Raw genomic sequence first — 22,632 nt, forward strand, 5'->3', positions numbered from 1 at the left:
TGGCAGAGAGCTTTGCCGAATTTGCTTAGTGTGAACATACCTCTATTCTGGGGGGAAAAACTTTTAATATAAAGAAAGACATGGAAAAAAAGGAAGCATTTAACTACAAATGAGTAAAATAAGTTATTTATAGATCAAAGTGTGAAATCAAATAAAAAATATGGAACCTCGGCTATGTATACACGCTTTCAGTCAAAGTCTTGATGCCACTGATTAAATTAGGACTATGAATTATTCAGCTGAAATATATGACTCTTGGATCTCTTTGAATTGTATGCTTTCTTCTACTTGTAGATTAATGAGAGCACATATTGATAGTATGGACTAAATCAAAGGAATTACTGCCATCATTTTAATGTAGAACAAATGTTTTTTCCCAAATCAAAAAGATTACATCTTTGCCTCTACCTTTGAAACAATATCAAAATAATGCAAAAAGTAATGAGCCAGTACACCAAGCTTGTGCTTAAATTACTTTGCTTTGAGAGCACATTACAAACCATATCCAAGATTTCAATAGAGTCATCAGGGAAAATGGATTTGCTTTGTATCATTACAATTTCATTATGGTAATAAGTAGCTGCTTAGCGTGTATTGTCGTAGGATTGACATGTCTGCCATGTCTTTCCACATAAACCACAGAAGCCAAAAAGGAATAGGTTGTGTCAACTGTTTCAAAATAATAAATTATATATTTCAAAGGCATGCATCCAATTGTTAGAAATATACATTCACATATATAGGTACACACAGACACACACAAAAGTGTGTATATATATATATATATATATATATATATATATATATATATATATATAAAGATCTTTATTTGTATACAGATTATTTATTATACCTGTTGTTATCATAATTATTCCTATAGTAATTGGGTTTTCCCATATAATCTGTTACATGTACCAAGTTACTATTGGGAGAGACAGAATGTTCTAACCCCTAAAACAATAAATTAACACCTAGAGCAATACTATTTGTAGTGATTGGTGCAGATTAATTCTCACATAGCACTAGTGTGTGGAGTGTCAGGGGAAAAAAAGCCAAGGGGGCTACGGGGGCTACTGCCTTTACTAAAAGCCAAAATCTCCAAAGATTAGACATAGGCTATGTTTACACTACATTTTTTCCTATTCATTTTTAAAAAATTGAGGGTGAAAAAAGAAAAACTGTGTGTGAACAACTAAAAAATAATGTCCAGTGTTTGTACAGGTTGTCCAAAAATAATTGTCATGATCATTATTTTGACATTCGCACAGACGTCCTTTATTTAATACACTGTTTCTATTGGATGTCCGTTAACTCATTGACTTCAATGCATTGCATTTACTACGGTTGCTGTATTCAGCGACAAACTATGGCCACTGTATTACATGTTCCTGCAGCTGACACTGCCAAATCGGCTGCAAGAACATCATCTTTTTCCTTTTTGGATTGTGGGCACCTTTTGCCAGCAGCCGTACTTTACATTGTGTGCACAGCTATTTTCTACGGCCGCTGTTTGCTGAACTGTGGCCATGGAAAATAGACATGCTTATTATTTTTTACAGCATCAGTTTAGCAACTCCTGTAGTGTATACACTATGGCCATAGTTGCATTGAAATCAATGCAAACATATTATTTTAATTACCAATGGATGATCTTTTCACTGAAAAGGATGTCCGTTGTTAATTAAATCAATATGTGAACATGGCCTTATACCGTTTTCACAAAAGCATTTCTTGACTATTTTTTAGATTTGTCAGTGTAATAAGAATTCCCCACTATCTGTACTATCTGTATCTGAATAACCTCAATTTTTTTCCACGCATCAGAAACTAATAAAGCTTCTGGCTTTCTTGTGTATGTTTTACATAATAATATACGTTTTCACAGTGCTCTTACAGATCCAATACTCTGTTGAATAAACTATTCTCCAACTAGGTATTTTCTATTACAACATGTTTTTATTTAGGTTTTGACATTTCACTTTCATATAAATACGGAAGGGGACACAATCCTTTTCTTCTATAGGGGTCATGCTCTTGCTAACACAAAACATTTTGCCGGTTGGCTTTTGATGCAGCAGACTAGTATTGTGTACACAAATTTAGTTTATCATTAAAGCTATGTTTATACTACTGTCCTGTAAAATTGCAGGAGAATGCAAGACACTCAAAAGGATCTATTATTTGCCATTGCTATCCTTTACTTCCATTGTTGATTTTGTTATATACAGAATCCACAATATCCATATCCCATATATTTATATCCCTTTTATAGGTTATCCGGATAGGGAAAACTGTATATATAAAAAAAGAAGCCCTGATTACCTCTCCAGGCTCACCCAATGTCCTCCTATGGGTCTCTGATGTCTCCCAGAGAAGATCCTGCCTTCACTTCTGAGACTCGTCCAATAGACCTCTTTTACAAACTGTACAATTGACATTCTGTCAACAAAATTCTATAATGAGTATGTCATGCTACATCTGTAGTTCATTCCTTCTGGCTTGGTAATTGATTCTCCACCACACCCATCTCTTCTCTGCTCAGTTCCCTCTGGTCTTTTAAACTGTAAACATTTGTTTTGCTTGTGCTTGACATCCTGCTTTCCACTCATCCTTTGCTTTGTCAGTCTGTGTTTTGGGTGCCTGGTCCAATCAAGTGCTGGATCAGGTCCCTGGCCTTTTATAAAGTGTTTTTTTTTCAGTAGTCTTTGCTAGCCATTTGCTTTGCAAGCTATGCCACCAGTTAAACGTACCCTGTATCTATATATTTTTATCTCTTTACTTAGTTATTCTAATCTCAGCTCTTGTACCTCTGACTACTCTTTTGGATTTGGATTCTGATTCTGTACCCCATTGTCCATTAGGTTTGAACTCGGCCCGTAAGACCATCTCTTGGTGTTTTGTCTGTCTTGTCTTCATTCTGTGTTTCACACCTAAGACTCAGGTAAGAGATTATCGCTCAGTTGCTCGCAGTTACCTAGGGCTGTCTTGAGGTAAGTAGGCAGAGACAGCTGAGTCGGGCAATCCAGGGCTCACTGCCCATGTCCTCCCCATACCCTTCTTGGTCATTTCGTAGCAGCTTCGCTGATAGAACCATTACAAAGGAAAATCCAATATGACAAATGGATATTGAATACATACTACATACATATATTGATATTTGCACTAATGTAATTTAAAGGTCAAGTGTATAGAGACTTAAACTGGAGAGGTTTACATTAATAGCATAACAACATAGAAACTAGAACTTTTTTAACATTAAGCTGGCTTGGGAAATCTACATTTTTGTAAAAATAACAATGAAAAAATGATTGTACTGAAAAAGTGACAACATAATATGTCTAACTGTGCTGCACCAGACATAACAAGATTATATTCCACCTAAGGTTATCATAAGGCTGCTATAATTAAAAAACATTGCTCAAGGCAACATATTTCCTCTCTATTTCCAATTATGATTTAATCACAGAGCTATTTCTTTGCCTAGTAAATTTTTTTTATGGTGATAGAATAGATTAGAAAGTCAGCGCTTCTTTTTGATTTCTTGTTATACTGTAAAGCTCACAATCTCTGCTGATGGACATCATGTTAATGTGCATGAACTTTCTTGAGACATAAAATGATATCACTATTTTCCATTGACATTGGAACAAAGTCTCTTTTTCTAAAATGACTGTAGTCACATAAAAAAATGTTCATTGTTAGACTCTACATCTGACTCTAAATGAGACAACAGCTAAGATTCTGAAATGCAATAAAATTAAACAAGGGTTATCTAGATTCGGTAATGTTGCATCTTGGTAACTTTGAATGCATTTTTTTATTAACTAAAAAGCAAAAATTGAAAGATGTCTATAGCCTACTCAAACAAGTGCCAAACAGAGTAGTAGCATCAGTTATATTAGCATCCCAATTGCAGCTTTACTTTGGGCTAGTGCTTCAACACTGACACAGCAATAGCTCTCAAACTTTAAATGGTCTCTCATTCTCAAACTGATCACTTGTTCTCTAGAAACAATCCTTAGATTGCTTGTGCAACACTATTTAAGGTTAAAACCAACAGTCTAAGGCTATGTTCACACTACGTAAAAGTACGGCCGTTGTTGCCATCGGCAACAACTGACGTACTTTATGCAGTGTGGAACATTGCCTACATTTCTATGGGATCCCGGCTGGAGCGTATACACAACGAATACACTCCGGCCGGGATCCCGTGCGGACCTGCAAATAACTGACAAGTTAGTTTTCTGCAGCCGCAATTAAATGAATTGCGGCCGTAGGAAACCCTGTCAGTTTACACGATGAAGCGAGCGGCTCCGGCCGCATGCTTCATTGTGTGCTGGGGGAGGTTCTGATGCGGCCGCACACTGATGATCCGGGCAGAGACCGGACGTTCCGTGACCCAGCCGGGTTACGGAAAGGCTGGTCTCATACGTAGTGTGAACATAGCCTAACAGTGGCTCCACTGGACTGTTTTGTGCCCTGTCATTCTGCCTCTATCTTGAGCTAATTGGTCATGTCATAATGGCTGTGCCTAGACGTGCTTTTCTCACACTCTTTAACTCTCGGTTCAGGGAAGAAAAACTCTTTAACCCTCGTCTGTCAACTCACATAGTCCTACTATGCTCTTCTTCACTGGTACAAAATTTCAAATTCTACTATTATAGGGAATGTGCACATGGAATCCCAATGGAACACCTGCCTCAGATTCTGCAGCTCACATCCGCTCGCGAACTCCGGCGGCCACGCGCATCTCTGCTGCTCCCATAGACTCCATTCTATGGTTTGCCAGATTACGCCGCCCGCCCGAAAAATAAACCCGCTCATTCTTCGGGCGGATGGCGGAATCTGGCAAACCATAGAATGAAGCCTATGGTAGCAGCGAAGATGTGTACTCCCACCAAAGTCTGAGTGGGTGCGAGCTGCGGAATCCATGACGGGTGTTCCATCGGGATTCCATAGTGTGCACATACCCTAACATCTTTCTAGCCCCTACAAAAAGCTTAATGTCACAATGCTTATCATTAGGCCAGGTGCTGTGTTGATCTATGCAAACGTTTAGTATTTTCTCCACCCACAAGATAACACCTAGGAAACTTTGTGCCCAATAATTCTTACATGGTTTGACACTGCCATAATGTACAATGGTCTACAAGCCTTTTACACAATAGGGGCTAACAGAGGGTACAGCACACCTATAACATGGCAATGTTAAATTGAAAATGCTCTGCATAGAGTTTTCATATGATTGGGTGGTATGAGGAATACCTGCCATACAGATTCTTTAGCCAAACAGATGAGAATAAAAGTAAAAGCTTGGTTATACTTTGAATATTCCGTTTTCTAAGTGGAAAATACAAATGTTCCATTACATTTCTTCATTGCTATTTTTGCCAGCCACAAGGTGACATTCTGAGAGCTGGGAAGATTGTGTTGCTCAATCATGCCAAGGAGAAGTTTTATTTCCACATTAATGGTGAGAAACTACGGCCCTTTATTCTATCCATCATCATTTTTCAAAAAGAAGATAGTGAAGATACCATAAAGCTGATGTATCTAAATGAACTAGACCTTGCTGTACTCATTCACAGCATAACGATTTCAAAACATTATTTCCCATTTACAATCGGTATTTAAGGAACATGTAAAATGTAAAGGGACAATGTCACCTACTGTATCATACAGAATTTGCTCTTTCTGATGTAGGGACAGAATGGAAAGTACAGTTATATGCAGTTATAAGAAGCTGAGAGGTTAGCTTGCCTTGTTAACCTAGTTTACAAAAGAATATAAAATCTACAGCAGTTTTAGGGACACTAAACCTAGAGTCTTATCTCTGTGTAACTGAATGCATTCTATACTTGTGTGTGTGTTAAAAAGGCCAAAAGTAATGTGCTTCAACGGAATTACTGATAGAAGTCAAGAAAAATATTTGCCCTTGTGATCTCTAGCTTACTTCACATACAGTATTTCTACAACTGAGAACCTCCAGAAACATTTACATCCATATGTGAGAATGATATCAATCGCTCGTTCTATTTAATATTGTTAATATTATTATTATTTTTAAACAACAATGTATTGGAGAACATACAAAGCAATGGACATGAACATTATAAGGCTATGTTCACACTACGTAAAAAACACATCCGTATTTCATAACAACGACCGCATTTGCTTGCAAATAATGGCAGTTATTTGCGCAATTATGGCTGTTATGAAATACGGCCGTGTTTTTTACGTACTGTGAACCCGGCCTTATAGACAAACTAGGCTGTCAATCAACCAAGCCATGTCTGTTAGCGTGCTAAGGACTGGGACTTTCTTTGCTTAGTCTTTTTTGTGGAAAAGGCCAAATATTGTTACAGATGGAGAATGGACCACAGTTGAACAGAAAGAGAGACACCCAATGGCCATATGTATAATGTTGATTTAAACATAGAAAAACTGCTTGCAACCCGTTGATTTCTTAAAAAAAAAAAAAAATGTGGCAGTGCCTCTTTAATGATTACATTGATGTACTGTACATTAACACACATGCTATGGGCTCTTTACTGTCGTTTTCGTATATACATATATTTCCATAGCCGATATGTTGCAGCAGAAAATATCACATTACATGGTTCTTTACATTCCCTCCTGAAGGGTAACCAGTGAAAGCCATTTAAGATCTTTATAACATTTAATTAACAATTAACCTAGTGCTAATTATTACTGTGACAGCTTGATAGCATACTTAGTGTTGTCTGTCAGCCCTGGTCTCCTGGTTTTCAACAATAACGGAAGTTGGGACATGAAGCCTGCTGGTTTCAACCTGTTACACGCATATTATTCCTCACTGTTCATTTAATAACTTCATTGTACACATTGCCATGCCCAGAAAGAAAAACCCAGCAGACCTTAAACTAATTGAAATCCAAAATTGGGAATTGAATACTCATTTTCCATGACAAATGTGTTCATATTTATATGTATATGTGTAAATTTTAATTAGTTTCAGCTTGACTGGTTTCCTATTCTTTTGAATTCTGAAATGACATTCACAGGTACACAAATAAATGATGTGTTTTTAGGCTAGACGGTCAAACAATATGAAATATTTTCTTAATGCCTTCATGCACGACTTAAATCTGTAATAAAAATGCATAATGTAATTATAGGCTCAGACGGTGACGCTGGGATACAGATAAACAGGAGAAACAGTTTAGCAACTAGTATGGTGTTGTATTAGAAAATTCTTTTATCGTTGGGTAATTTTAATTTTCTCTCTACCAGTAAATTCCAAAATTGTATGCATAGTGGCTGTCTCATACCACCTTGAAAAGATGCAATATATGGATGATGGTAATAACCCTGAAACAGCTGTCTGCAGATGAGTACTATTTCCTTTTAGAAAGATGCATGGCTTGGCATCTATTCCTAGTCATGTTCAGGGACTCCTACTTGGAGTAAAACCATCTTTTCAAGGTGGTATGAGAGAGCTACATTGCATATCCTTTCTTCCTAGAATTCCCAGTGGAGCAGAATTGGCCTGTAAGTCCCCATGGATCTTGATGGCGTTTTTCTCAAGGAGAATACAAGTTAACTTTTATTTTTATGTTAAAAGATGACATCCAGGTATCTATTTTTCTCCTGTTACAATATAGGGATTTAGTTAGGCCATTACATACCGCATTTAACTATTAAAAAGGAATGAAGAAACATTCTGAATGAAGTACTAAAAGCTATTCAGAGTCCTGTCATTTTAAAAGTGGGGTAAGCGTTACAAAGGATAAAAGCCGGCAATCCTTGGATACGTCCAAAATTCGGTCTTTATTAAATCTTTACATGCAAAAATAACAAACTCAGCGACAGAAGCTGACACATTTCGGTCTCTCGACCGTACTCATAGCTATGAGTAAGGTTGAGAGACCGAAACGCGTTAGCTTCTGTCACTGAGTTTTCTATTTTTGCATGTAAAGATCTAATAAAGACCAAATTTTGAAGATATCCCAGGATTGCCGACATTTATCCTATCGTTTGTTGGTGAAGCTTGCACTGCCATGCACTGGCCGGGTGAACTGCTGTGGGTGTGGTGAGCTGAATAATCATTTACTTTGTAAACGTTAGAAGGACATGACAAGTACAGAGCAGTAGACATAAGGAGCACTAGGAAACTCAATAGACTTATAGATAGAAGACAGACATCTTAATAGCTACTGTATTTGAAATATCCATGCATAGCCTTAATTATATTATAAAATAGGTTTATTTGGTGTTATACTGAGACTGCCACTCAGAAGCTGTAATTTTAAAAGGACTTAAATAAATGTAAGGTAAAGTTTATTTGAATAATAGGGTATTTTAAGCAGTCAAAATAATCCCTCCTCATGCTCCTGGCCTCTTTTTACTTCCTGCTTCGGGGGGAGGGAGTATACCTCCACAATCATTGGTTGCTATGGCCAGCAGCACTGTTCACCTCTACTCTGCTATTCTATGTTCAGCTCTGCTATGCCAAGTCCTGTCCTGACAACTGCAGTGGCTGGGAGCTGACAATGTGAAGATGCATTACTGCAGATATGGTGGGCAGGCATGGGAGTGAGGGAGTGAATACAGGGATGTGGAAGGGAACCTATACAACAGCTGTAAATATGACAGACAGCTCTAGCAAGGAGACAACGCTAATAAGGTGAATAGAACCAATTGCACAGTCTCTAAACATTTAATGATCATTGTATTAGATCTAGGTGTGGTGATGAGAATACCCCTATGGCTATGTTCACACGACGTCAAAAATAGAGAGAAAGCGGACGATTTTGCTATTTAAAAAATGTCTGTTTTTGCCGTGATTTAACTAACTACAATGGCAATGCACTGACGTCAATGGGAAGACAGATGTCTAATGCACACAATGTATTGAGTAACGGACGTTTTTACCACAGACATCAAAATAATGAACATGATCATTATTTTTGGACGTCCCTGGCGGCAGGGAGAAGGGGGGAGTCAGTGCCTTCTCCCTGGCATATGCCGGGTCGCGGCATTTGTTAATGTCCTTTTGTGTTCATGAGTACATGGAATAAACAATGTAGGAAAAAAAAGCAAGTGAACATTTCCTATTTGGGGCAATCATCTGCACCAAACATTTCCTCAAGCTATGTATAAAAGCGACACAATGTTAAGGAGGAATTTTGGACCATTCCTCTCTGCCTGAGGTCCAGGGGCGATTAACTTTACCATAGGCCCCAGGCTGTTCACCAAGCTTGCCCCCCCCCCAACTCTCTGTAACTATAGCAACACTAGCATAGTGTTCATAGTACAGGATAGATAATGATAATGATCATGATGCTCTGGTATGTGCAAAATTGCGGTAAAAATTTTTTTTTTTGCAAATCATTGCAGAACTGTAGTCAGGAGACAATACACCACTGAAAGTAAAAGTCTTTTTGGGTGGTCATGGGCCTCACAGGAGCTCAGGGCCCCAGACTACTGCCTGAAACACACCTATTATAATCCTCTACTGCTGAGGTTATATTGCTGCCTTTTCATTTTTCGGTAAAATGTTCTGATACACCTGTGAATTAATTGTTCCCTCAACAGAGGCAAGAGAGCAACCCCAAGGCAAAGCTTTTATGTTGGCGTGTGCTGCTTCCTCCAGGCATAGCAAGTTCCTCTGTCCATAGAACATTTTCTCAGAAGCACTGTGGAACATCCAGGGGGTCTGGGGAAAATCTGAGGCAGAAAATGTTATTTTGGACCACGATAGCTTCCTTTGTAGTGTCCTTTTATGAACACCATTCTTGCTCTGTGTTTTTTTCCAGTGGACAGAAGAGCACATGTTTTTGCATTTTGTAGAGTCTTTGTATATTATCCTTAGGCTCTTTCTCTCTTCTTTCAGGATTTCCTGCTGAGCTCATGCAGTGATGATAACAAGATACCCACTACTAGGGAGTGGGTATGAATTTTTTGCCACTTGTAGACAGTTTGTCTAACCATTTACTGATGTACGCTCAGGTCTTTTGTAGTCTTTTACTGCAGTATGTGTCTTGATAACAAAGGTTCTCCACCACAATGTTTTTCACATTGAGGCATGACTTACACTAACCAATCTGTCTTGACAAAAATAGATTTTTCGTAAGGCTTTGTGAGCCTTTATTCAAGTAAAGTGTCTGTGAAGACAACATTTCCAAATTTATCTCCTTAATTAAAACACTTTATGCTAATTAAGTCTTGGAGATGTCAATTACAGAATCCCTTACCTTTTCTCCCTGCACTGTGAATGTTTACCAGAAAGAGATGAACATTACAACTGTTTGTGTGCTGTTAGTTTAGTGAGATTGTGTGTCTATAATTGTGACTTTGATAACTATTTCACCACATATTAATAGACTTGGAAGGAAAAACTCTAACTGTAATGATTTGGCACACATCTCACATAGGAAACAGAGTTAACAAATTCTATAAACAAATGGACATTGATATTACTCATAGAACTCCTTTGTTGAACAGGATTTCTGTTGTTTTTATAGTTCGCTAGCTGCATAGTCTGGGGGGAAGTCAATGGCCACTGTAACATTTCATTATAAGTTTAAAATACAAGTAGAATAGGTCAATACAACATGTAGCTGGTCGTATCCCTTTTGTTATAGGGCTCTTCTGTCCCATGTGGAAAATCTGACATAATTTTTTGGAACCCTTGATCTCTATCCTCTTCGCGAGTCATTGAAAACAATGTGGTATGAGGTAAACACTATAGACTATATAAATTATGTTTCTTCAGCCTTTTTTCCATGTGAAATTAATAACTACTTGCAGTGGCTTGCACAGAGGCTCTAGCTTCATGCCGTCATTTCATGTCCACACAGAGTATAATAACTTATAATTAAAGGGGGTCTTGCCCATATATTTGTTATTGTACCTCTTGGAATACTGGCTCTTTTGTGATTATAATATTTATGGACGCTTACTTTCATATGTTCTCCACAAGCTAACTAAGCGTATTAAACAGCTGCTAATGAGGGAGCCGTTGACGCTCTGATGACATACAAAGCACATCTCCTCAGGCTTATTGTCAATAAAGCCTTGTTAAATTAAAGTTTTAAAAGAGTTTTATTGCAATAGACATTAGATAAACTATCTTTATATCAATCAACAGTGTCTCCGATTCATTATCATATACTATGCATCAACAAACTAAGTGATTGTGCTGAGCAGAATAGAACTCATTCACAATGGCAGAGATGGGAGCTTTTGCCTTGTTTTGAAGTCATTTCTATTGTTTCATGTCAATTTTCATACAGTACCAAGACAAATGGAAGATTCTGGTTGACGTAAGTTTTTTTAGTTGTACATTATGTTTCCAAGACAGTACATTATGTTACTTGCATTAGCATAAAATGCATTCTGGGTAATTCTGCCTCTTAAACAAAAACCCCCTCTGGTAAATTAAGTAATAGCAGCCATTCTTAGATGGTACTGCATATTCTTGTGAGGCAGAGAGACTTGCTTTTGAAATACACACTGTTTTACTCTGCAATTTTCTTCCTTTTATAGGTTTTCCAATACTAGCTAATTTGCAGAATGAAATACGTGCACAGGCTGTTCTTCAACCTATTCTGGTTATATGTTCTAGGGCAAGAACAGGATTAAAGAACACTTTCCCAGATCTCTTACCTGTTTTACTGTGTGTTTAAAGATGGATTTAGCAGAGATTCGAGAATTACTTAAACATGGATCTTTCTATGTTGCTTCTTGCTAAATACATTGTATAGGTACATAATTTGGAATAAAATATAATGTTATTATTAGAAGAAGACTCCCAAATATATACTAAGGATTCTAGTGCAATAGGCATTTGCCGTTTAGAAAAATATGGCACTTTGTACATGTAAAATAGTGAGTTTCTTACAAAAATAATATATAGAAAAAATTATCCTTCCTGCCTTCCCAGAGCTATGTCCAAACGTGGCTGCAAAGCTTCTTACAATATGATCTTTTATTAGGATCTCTATGTTACCAAACATGTGCAGAATGCAAATAACATGAATCCTAGCTACACCCCTGCTGACATCTGTAGGTATTACAGTGCAGTGCCTTCTGTTACACACATTGGGGGAGATTTATCAAACATGGTGTAAAGTGGAACTGGCTCAGTTGCCCCTAGCAACCAATCAGATTCCACCTTTCATTCCTCACAGACTCTTTGGGAAATGAAAGATGGAATCTGATTGGTTGCTAGGGGCAACTGAGCCAGTTTTACTTTACACCATGTTTGATAAATCTCCCCCAATATAACCACCTTGGTGAGCCACTAAGGCCTTGCCATTGTTGCATAAGGTGATGAAGCCAAGTGACAGCAGAACATACGAAAGTATGGTAATTTTCTAACTTTTATCTAGGCTCAGACAGGTTTCTTCTTTGTATTTGATTGTATGTTACTGCCCACATTGGAATAATTATCTATTTCTAATACATTTTATAAGTCTATGGCTGGGTTCACTCTACGTATATTTCAGTCAGTATTGTGGTCCTTATATTGCAACCAAAACCAGGAGTGGATTAAAAACACAGAAAAGATCTGTTCACACAATGTTGAAATTGAGTGGATGGCCGCCATATAACAGTAAATAACGGCCATTATTTTAATATAACAGCCGTTGTTTTAAAATAACAGCAAATATTTGCCATTAAGTGGCGGCCATCCACTCAATTTCAACATTGTATGAACAGAGCCTTTCTGTGTTTTCAATCCACTCCTGGTTTTGGTTGCACTATGAGGACCACAATACTGACTGAAATACTGTATACGTAGTGTGAACCCAGCCTTAAATTGTATATCCATACCTACATGCTGTATTGTTTTGACTGGGTTTGAGATCACACACCTTATTATGGGTCTGTGACATAGGATTTTGTACGTGTTTTCAAATGTTTTTAAATGTTTACGATTTTTTTGGAGGGGGTGTACTAATAAAGATTTTTTTCATTTATCTTGTTGTGACCCGTATTAGCAATGACAGCCAATCACTCGTTGCAGCAGTGTCTCACCTTCTTCTCAGAGGTAGGAAAAAGAGTGACAAGTGGGGGACTAGATGACCTCACACCTGGGGGAACTACGTAGGAGAGTATGACTTTTTTACTTTTATAGCACAACAGTAAAATGTGGAAAGATGTATATGTCTAAATAACCCTTTTAAATATACTATAGTATTTGTGAGCAGGGACAGACATTACCATGCCTGTCATAGTCACATGATGTGTTAATAGTTCTACCAGTATTAACAATTACATTATGTCTTAATGTTTTATCCATAGATGACTTGTGCCAAACAGTGTATTATGTTTTGCATAAATTGATGATGGAACATGGAAGTGCAAAATGAATGATTTCCTCCTGATAAATAACTACTTGCTTACTATCAGGGATAAATGAGTGGGGGACTGAGATACTAAAACTTAGTCCTTAACTATATCTTGGAAAGGCTCAGATGATGCCCCAACCCATATATATCGGTAAGGTCTATAAGACCTCCTCCTCTCATTTCAGCATTAGGGTGTGCTCATTCCAGGTGGTGGTATACAGGGCCATATTACCAGCTGCTGCTGCCCTAGGCACTAAAACTGAAGACGCCCCATCTTGGGGAGCGGTGGAGAAGCGTGGTTTCGGCCACATGCATTTCTCTACATGGAGAAACATTGTCTGAATCGTGTTTTTCATGTTTTTTAACTGCTTAAAACATAAAGTTCCACATTGATTAGAGCCGTCTGCATATTGTCTGAAGGTATTCTCACCACAGGATTGGTAGGTGTCACAGCCATACCACACCTGAACAACACTGCCACACCAGACCTAACCATACCTCCACCCTACCCCCTCAAAAAGACACCAGATTTACTGACAAGTCTGAACGGGAGGTTGGAGACTAAATAAATAAAAACAACAAAAAAAGTTGTTTTCTGTCCCCCTGCTCCCTGGTGCTGCCCCCAGTAAGGTGCTGCCCTAGGCACCGGACCACGGGTGCCTAGTGGTAAATACGGCCCTGGTGGTATATACAGTATATCTCATTAAGAAGAATCCCACATTGCTAGCTTTAACATTGAGATGACCTCATTAATGGTTATGTGATATCATTAAATTAATTACTTATGTAATTATTTGCATTAATATCTTACATAATCAACGTATCAATGTGTTCTTCACTATCTACCTCATTGGTTTGCTTTAGGGGGAAGTACTTTTACTCTGTTTAGGGTAGCTTAGTAAATGTGTTATTATGTGTAAACGCTGATAAAATGTTCAATAAACAGCATCTGATTAAAAATGTTACATGATGTGTACCTCACAACATTGTGTTAAGGATATAAATAGGATGTATATTGCATAAGCAGTGGGTTAGTGATGAGGAGTTCAAGTGGTAAATATACAGATACGTCTATTCTTCTTAAAGGGGTTTTCTGGGCAAAATAGACTAATAAGCTATAGTGCGCTGTGTAGCGGTGGCGACGTGTAACTGTAGCTTAGCTGCTATAGATAGATAGATACTGTAGATAGATAGATAGATAGATAGATAGATAGATAGATAGATAGTGCCACTGATCATCATGAATCTTGGAACCATAAACATTTGTATAAATCCTGATGTTTTTAAATTGATTGCTCTTTTTCTCTACCCAATCCTTTTTCTTTTTTTTTTTAAATAACTGATTCACACATTTTAGTGGGGAACATCCAGCAAACCTTGTGACATAGTAAAGAGAAGAGCTGTGCTTGCATTGCAGACATATTTGCTGAGTGAAGCTTTACCACTCATGCAGAAAATTAGCGTTTAATTTTACATAGAGCTGCACTAGCGCCTCAGCTAAAACAACAGAGAAGCAAACAAAACTCCAAGCAAGCTTCAAGCTTCAATTTAACACATAACAAGTAGAAATAAACAGCATTAAGTAAGCTCCTCTGTAAGCAGCAGCCCTGTGTTCTTGCTTATTGTCAGGCATTCATGATGGATCATTGTTTACCATTCATACTCAACACTCCACTTGCTTCTGACAACTAGCAAAGAAGTAAAATATGCAAACTCTCTTTTTATGACCTTTGTTGTCTGCTTTTGTACAGCTAACATAATGTGCGTGGGTGAGCCTGAAATCTTTTTCATGTCTCCTTTACAGTCCTATTTTCTTGCGTATACTAACCAATGCGGAAAAGTCAAAAAAGATTGTAGCTTGGAGCTAGATTTTATTTTAAGCTTTAAGAGGGATGATAACTTGAAAAAAAGATAATACAACAAAATTGAGCAATTGAGCATAATAAAAAATTAAACATAATAAAAAAATAGCATACTAATCAAAGTAACAGATTATTTAATACAATGTACTGATATAGCTTTCTCCTTAATTCTGAAACTTATTGCCACAATGACTTAGTGGTTAGCACTGACACCTACAAGCACTGTTGGTCCTTCTGGGGCAATACAGACATTGCTCTGTATGCTTGTTTGTCTGTAGTGACTTCAGTCACACAAAACATGACTAGCTTTATTGTCTTCCCATTACACTGTCCCTGAAGTAGGTGAGGTTGCTTCCAGTAGGAAAATTATACCACAAGTCTCCTTGGAGACATAACGAAAAATAACTGCATTCTCTTTACAACATTGAAGAATATTTTAAGTATTCTGGATTTTTTTTTTTTTTTTTTAAAGGGCTGCTACTACTACTACAATGCATATCATTGCATTATACTCTAGGAAAGCAAATACTAGGAAAGCAACCTTCAAAGAAGAAATGGGTAAAAATCTTCTGACATGGTAGAGATGTAAATTCTGGGATGCTCATCTGACTAAAAGAGCACCATTCAGAACTCAAGTGCAAAGGTCCAGTTAACTCTGAAATTTACTGAAAATGTCATATTTACAACCACTGAAAGAGGTTGTGAAAGAGGTTATTTGGCATTTCATTCTTTTAAGTGAATAGTGGTCCAAGATAACATATTTCAATTATGTGATATTCTTACATATTTCTGACATACCAGAAGACAGGACTTACATTTAAGATGGAGTCTACAAATATGAGTGAATACAAATACAGTCAACAAACCTCTTTAACTAGCTGTGATAAACCTCCCTACTGGATAACAATAAGATGATAGCTTGTGAATGTCTTGACGACTACAGTTTATTGATGATTATGGTGGGAAATTGTTTGTTGCACCAAGAGCATCCGATAGAGTCTTATTGAGTGTTGAGTTGTAGTGTATAATGTGTATAAATTATAATTGCTTGAAGCATTTTTTTTTTATTGCCAGATAGTTTTCTTCATCTGTCACCTTTCTTTGTTGTTTTATCTATTAAGGTTAAGACGAGTTCTGAGTGAGCGGCTCTTAGCTGACAACTAACCCCCCAAAGAGACAAAAGCATATGCACAAAAAGGTAGCACATCACAAAAATACTTTATTATAACATTATCGAGAATACAAAATATGCAAAAGATGCCATCCAATCAATTATGCAGGAGTAAAGCAATAAGGGAGACAAACCCCAAACACTACCCTACATTAAAAACACTTAAAATGTCAACATGAGACCTGCCGGTGTTCCAGCAAGGGCTAATCAACCACACTGACCCTGGACTGTATGAACAATGTTAAAGTCTAACAAAACTGCCTAAGCAGGATCCCCGTGGCATATGACATCACCATAATGGTGTATACATGAAATGAGAAAATGAAAACGATCACCATATACAGTCCTAAAAGATATGGAAAGTAGGTCAGATAGGCAAGAGTCACCCTGACAACTAGTCTACACAATTGTGCTGTGATATTTTTGTAACCCATTGTCCAATTCTGCGCCATAAGTGCACCTTAGTTGACCTGCTTAACCTACGATAAGTTTAAAGTTTGTCTTAATTTGAAGACTCTTCCTGTGTTGGACTGTGGCTGAATAGGAAATATCATTGGCCATCTTCCAGTCACACTTACTATTGTGTCTGGTGTCTGTCCTTTTTCATTTGTATCCATGGGGATAGTTATCTGCTCATAGACTACAAATCCAGATGGATGTTCCAATATCAGTTGCAATACTACAGGATAAAATAAACATTATCCTTTACTGTACAGCCTTAGTTTTAATATTTACACAATAATAAATCACTGTATTCAAAGAATATGATAAATCTTCTCCAATAAGCCATAACTATAGTCTTTATGTTAGCTTGTGAGTTTCAGATTTCATATATAGTAATGTCTGAAAAACATAAGTATAAAAGGACTACAGTACCAGAATTACACAGGAATAGAATAATCATAGATGTGCTGGAAAGGGCAGCAGCTCAGACACTCTACATTCTGAGCAATCCAGAAATATGACTTACCATTATATGGCATTTACCCTGTTTCTCAGAAGTCTAGTACATAAAAGTCTGATAACTCTGTGGAAATTGCTGTAAAATGAGTATGCTAAGCAAACTATAGACACAGCTACAGTACAGATATAAATAGCAAGACATTATCCGCTCCCTGAGCTGTATTTATACACTGAATCTTTTCACAATGTCCATGCAAATATCAGTTCCTTTCATTATCATTTTAATAATTGCTATGCAACAAAAGGATCCCAAAGGAAGTGCTCCATTTCTGTGAAGGAGTAATAATTCATTGTGTGGTGCCTACAGTGGGAGGGGATGGGAGAAGAAAGACAGGTTAAAGGGTTAATATATAAAGTGAATAAAGGATCAGCTGTCTTTGAATAAGGCATAGTCTAATCCCGGAGGAAATATTAAATATCTACATTTTTTTATATAATGGGGAAAGAGAATGCATTGAGCAAATACTGGAAAATGTGTGTAAAGCTTATTATGTACTCACTATCTACTATACATAGAGTTGATCTAAAGGAAAGAAAAGTCATTTATTTGCAAACTAAGTTCCTATGCATCGCTCAAAACTCTTTATTAGGAATACATGTTATTGGATGTTATGATATACTACTCTGTATAAAGTTCAGTTCCCTAAAGAGTGACTAGACATAGCCCTAGCAACATATTATCAGATTTCTTCTGAGAACTCTAAGCCTTCTGCACATGACCTTGTATGACCTTAATATGTAACATATTTTGCTGTATTGCAGCTAGTATATTCTATTCTCCTTCTTACTGTATTCCTGACAAGAAGCACTTCAATGTATTTCTACAAGGGTATACAGTACAATATTATGCATACAATAAATAGAACATTGTATTCATTTACATTGACACTAGTATTTAAAGGTATGGTAGTGCGCAGAACCTTGAATAAGTTCACTGTACTCTGTATATATGGCAGCTCACTTAGGCTATGTTCACACAATGTTTTTCTCCTCTTTGTTTTTAAAAGAAAAAATGACATCCGCCATTTGGAGTTTAAAATTACATCCATCATTTCGTTTGGCTGCCCGTCAGTGCAGTGACGGCTGTTGGTACAAAGAACGGTGAAAAAAACTGTGACCAACTAAAAAATAACAGTTTTGATTCCCAAAGATTAGTAATGGTATTTGAGGATCACTTGTCTCATCACTTATAAATATGAACAAATATTTTGGCCAAGCAGAATGTATATGTTAATGGTGGAAGATCAGGGAGGAAAATGGGTATTTTAAAGTGGCACTGCGTCCCTTTAACCCTGTTGTTCTGTTCGGTTCTACTATACACATATAATGCTCCGGTCATTTTTGACCGGGCCTATTAAAGTCTGGATTTTTAATTAATTTAATTGTTTTATTTGAATTTCTTTTGCATTATAAGGCTGGGTTCACACACAGTATATTTCAGGCTGTATTTGGTCCTCAAGTCAGGTCCTCATAGCAACCAAAACCAGGAGTGGATTGAAAACACAGAAAGGATCTGTTCACACAATGTTGAAATTGAGTGGATGGCCGCCATATAACGGTAAATAACTGCCATTATTTCAATATAACAGCCGTTGTTTTAAAATAACAGCAAATATTTGCCATTAAATGACGGCCATCCACTCAATTACAACATTATGTGAACAGAGCCTTTCTGTGTTTTCAATCCACTCCTTGTTTTGGTTGCTATACAGCCTCACAAATACAGCCTCAAATATACATAGTGTGAACCCAGCTTATACTGTATGTGAACATAGTTGTTCATAAAAAAATAAAAAATAAAATGAAAAACTTTCATTTCATTAAAATTTTTATTTTTTTGTCAAAAAATGTTACATGGCCTTATTGCATTAATTATGCATATTGCACATCTGCACACGTTAGCCAGTATCGGCTAACCAGTGATTTTCTAAACTCCTCTAAAAAAAATATTCTTTTATATAGTTTATTTTTGTTTTAATTTGGGTCTATTTCACTCTTCCTGTAGTCAGGTAGATCTCCACACAGTGGTATAATATTGAGGAGCTGCAGGTCATGTGGTCAGGTCCTTCATCCCTATGTGTGCAGGAAGCTGCTGGCAAGTCCTTCTCCTCTGTTCCTCTTCTGCTACATATATGTAAAGAAGTTTTCAGAGCTGTCTCATGTGTGCTCTCTCTCTATGTTCTCTCAAGTTGTATTGAAAGTACAATATGTACTGTATAGAATAGTATTGTACTTGTCTACTGATCAGCTAAAACACCCCCTTTAGCAGCCCAAAGTAAAACAAACACATTTTGTCAGACAGAATCTAGTAGTGCTCTTTTTAGGTCATCATTAGTTAATCGAACCAGCTAATACAAGGAACCAGCTAAGACAAATAATTCACGTTTACCATGTGAAAGATTGACAACTGAATTAAACCATTTCTACAAGAACAGAACATAACTATACTGGAAAGGAATCCATCTACAGTATCATAATTTGAAAATGTTCTGTATGTATGTGTAACTCTGCATGGACCCAAAAGGACCTAGATAAACTGATAAATAGTAGTAGATGAACTATATAGACCAAAATGAGATATAATAAAGTGCTGCAGAATCTCTTGGCGCTATACAAATAAATTTATTATTATTATTATTATTATTATTATTATTATTATTATTATTATTACTCCTTTATTTTTTTCAAAAAATGGCTGGAGATAAGTATAAAAGGCTAGTATAAAAAGTAAAAAAATAAAAAGAATAAATAAATAAATAAATAAAAACTGCTATTAGTAAGAACCCCTCAAATGAGGAAAAGTCAATGAACCACAAGTTTCAGAACCGCATAATGAATAATGAAAAAATATCAAATTTCAAATTTGGTCATTATTGACCGAACAGAACAGCATGGTTAAAGTCTCTTGTACTGTATATTAGCTGTCCTTATATACAACATGATAAACAGCCTAGTCTTCCCTGCTGCATCTTTGGGTCCCTCACAACTCCAGAGCAGAGACAATCGCTGTATATTGGCTTTATGTAAGGACGGCGATATATAAGAACTTTTAAAGGACCGGAGTACTCTGTTAACAAAGAAATCTATTCCAACTGCTTCTAAGATACCAAAACTATAAATCAACATGTCTTTTTTTCTGATTCAGATATGTAAATATTTGCACATTTAGAAATTACATTTGTTGTTTGTGAATGAAAGTAACCAATTTTTGCATAGAAACTGTAACCATAGCTCAGCTGCCCCCTTTATTCCATGAACAGGCCTCCTCTGTAGAAATTCTTTTTCTTTCCATAGCAAATAACCAACATGCTTATACAGAAGATGGCATTCTGCACATCTGACCTTTAAGACCACCAATTGTTTAATGAAGAAAAGATCCACTGTAAATATCACAAGGCTGGAGCACAATTCCTTCACAAACATTACCAGAATGCATGGCTAAGACGCGAGAACAATGTTCCTAGGAAACGTAGAAAGCTGTAAAAGCATAACATGCCACCAAATAAAAGGTAAAGATGATAAACTCCAAGCTTTGCTTTCATTAGTTCTGTCCTTAACAAACTTGATTTCAAGAAGCAGATTACTGAGCGTCTGCCAGTGAACCATGGCAAAGGCACAATTAGGCTGTAACCTTTCCAGGACTAACTAAAGGTTATATGCATGATGAGGAGGAACAAGTTCATCTTGTGCACATCTGTTCATGCTTGCCTCCCATTTTGTATTATGGATAATGTGTTTACACACAAATTATTGACCCATGAAATATTCATGCATTACGTGTACCTGTCATTGCCATTTCATTTACATAAATTAAGAGTACAATAGCTATGTGAAACTTTGCTTTATATACTTAAGGCCCTATTCCACCAACAGATCTGACGACAGATTATCTGCCAAAGATTTGAAGCCAAACCCAGGAACAGACTATAAACAGAGAACAGGTCATAAAGGAAAGCCTGGATTTCTCCTCTTTTCAAATCCACTCCTGGGTTTGGCTTCAAATCTTTGGCAGATAATCTGTCGTCAGATCTGTTGGTGGAATAGGGCCTTTAGTGCGTGTGTGTGTGTGGGGGGGGGAGTTGGGGGTGGCATCCTCCTAATTTCAAATTCAAACAGTGGGTTCCTTGGCTGCATCTTCTCTGTAAATGTACACAAAAATAATTATGTAAAACAATAAAGAAGGGGAAATGATTGTGGGGGGGAGAGCAAAAACACCACTATTAATTTATTATTATTATTACTATTATTATTATTATTATTATTAGTAGTAGTAGTAGTAGTAGTAGTAGTAGTAGTAGTAGTAGTAGTAGTAGTAGTATAATGCCAACAGATTCCTCAGTGCTTTTCTTTTTTTTTTATACACACAGTAGAGAGGTTACATAGATTTCTGGAGGTGGGGAATTGTTCCAGGACTTAATTCTGATTGCCATATTTGGAGTCAGAAAATGACTTTTCTCCTGGGATGGAGGAAGAGCATTCTTTTCCTTTCCTCTGGATCAACACATTAGGCTGGATTAATGGCATAGGGTTATAGATGAAACCTCAGGCTTAACTACCTATGATGCAGGTATACAGAATCTGAACAGATTGGAGCAGAATTACAGTTGCACATTTTCTGTGGAAAATCCCCGGTGACCTTAAGGTGTAGCTGTCACTTTTGTTTGATTTATTTTTTATTGAAATATTTAGGCAACAATAAGAGCCAAGCACACAGTGAGACTTTGGTATTCCCTGCTGCTGCTTGTATTCAGCAGTACAGGAAGCAGCAGGGGATAGCAGAGCTTTGCCTGCACTGTGCGCATGGCTGTTTGAGGTGTTATGTATCTCTAAATAGCTTTACTAAATGCCTAATGCTGCGTTTACACGGAGCGATAATTCGCCCGATCGTACGATTAACGATTTCGAAGTAACAATTTTTTTTATAACGATCAGCATTTAGATGGAACGATATATCGTACGGAAAAATCATTTTGCGATCGCTTAAGCCTATCTCGCACATAGGTTAAATCGTTAATGACTGTTTACACGGAACGATCTGAGAAATTTTTGCGAACGACGAATGCCGATTTAAGAACATGTTGTAAGATCAAAATGAACGATTTCTAGCTCGTCGTTTGATCGTTTTCTGCGTTTACACGTACTATTATCGTTCGAATTCGATCGTTATCACGCAAATTCGAACGATAATCGCTCCGTGTAAACGCAGCATTAGCCAATAGCTAACAGCTGAACCATAGCAACAGCTATTGATTGGAGTGTGTGTGTGTGTGTGTTTGGGGGGAGGGGCTGTTTGATTTAA

General features: G+C 37.0%; 1 protein-coding gene and 1 long non-coding RNA gene across 2 annotated transcripts in view; one reads left to right on the top strand and one right to left on the bottom strand.

Annotated features, from left to right (window-relative positions):
• Positions 1–22,632, bottom strand: part of ENTREP2 (endosomal transmembrane epsin interactor 2) — a 559,705-nt gene that overhangs the window by 287,820 nt on the left and 249,253 nt on the right. The gene's annotated exons all lie outside the window — the stretch shown is intronic.
• Positions 12,266–20,862, top strand: LOC138778995 (uncharacterized). Its single transcript, XR_011361085.1, has 2 exons — positions 12,266–12,346; positions 20,628–20,862. It is a non-coding gene; the product is annotated as an uncharacterized lncRNA (long non-coding RNA).

This window comes from Dendropsophus ebraccatus, chromosome 1 (assembly GCF_027789765.1).
Source record: "Dendropsophus ebraccatus isolate aDenEbr1 chromosome 1, aDenEbr1.pat, whole genome shotgun sequence".
NCBI lineage: Eukaryota > Metazoa > Chordata > Amphibia > Anura > Hylidae > Dendropsophus > Dendropsophus ebraccatus.